We start from the raw sequence: 655 nt of genomic DNA, 5'->3' as shown, positions 1-655 counted from the left end.
GAACTTCAGTTTAGTGATAAATTTGCAAAGCAGTATAAGGAGTTATTGTTCTTTGAAGTTGCCAGATACCTGCATTCTGACTTGAAAATTTAGGGGTAAATATAAAACAAAATTCCCCACAATTATAGGCATTACTATGAGATGATTGACTGTGACATGGGTTATGTGTCCAAAGGTAAATTGGAACAGTTATTTCACAGTGATGTCCTCAAGAAAGGAATTGGAACCCCGTGGACTCCATTTTTTAAAAAAATATTCAAAAGGTCTGTCTATACTTGGAAATTTATCTAAATAGTGTGACAGATTCAGACTAGAAGAATATAAGAGTGCTTCATGAATTTGCGTGTCATCCTTGCGCAGGGGCCATGCTAATCTTCTCTGTATCATTCCAATTTTAGTATAAGGTATATCAGCCTTCAGAATGAGAAGGCCTTGTTCCCTGGATAGCTAAACAAAGGCTACTCCAGGCCAATTAAGACACCTAACGCGAATTAACCAGTTAAGGCCGTTAGGCTAATAGAGCAGCTGGAACCAATCAAGGTCCCGTTTATACTGTTTAAAAGCTCTCCTTTCAGTGCCCTCCAGGAGGCAGAGGTGAAAGGAGCTGGAGGAGAGGAAGCACTGCTAAACCCTGAGGTAAGGGTAAAGCTAGGAA

General features: G+C 40.0%; 1 pseudogene; it reads right to left on the bottom strand.

The window, feature by feature from the left end:
* Positions 1-315: 315 nt before the first annotated feature.
* On the bottom strand, positions 316-415 carry LOC142071292 (U6 spliceosomal RNA; annotated as a pseudogene).
* Positions 416-655: the final 240 nt, after the last annotated feature.

The sequence above is a fragment of the Caretta caretta genome, chromosome 2, assembly GCF_965140235.1.
Source record: "Caretta caretta isolate rCarCar2 chromosome 2, rCarCar1.hap1, whole genome shotgun sequence".
NCBI classification, from domain to species: Eukaryota; Metazoa; Chordata; order Testudines; family Cheloniidae; genus Caretta; species Caretta caretta.
This window is presented reverse-complemented; position numbering and strand designations above follow the sequence as displayed.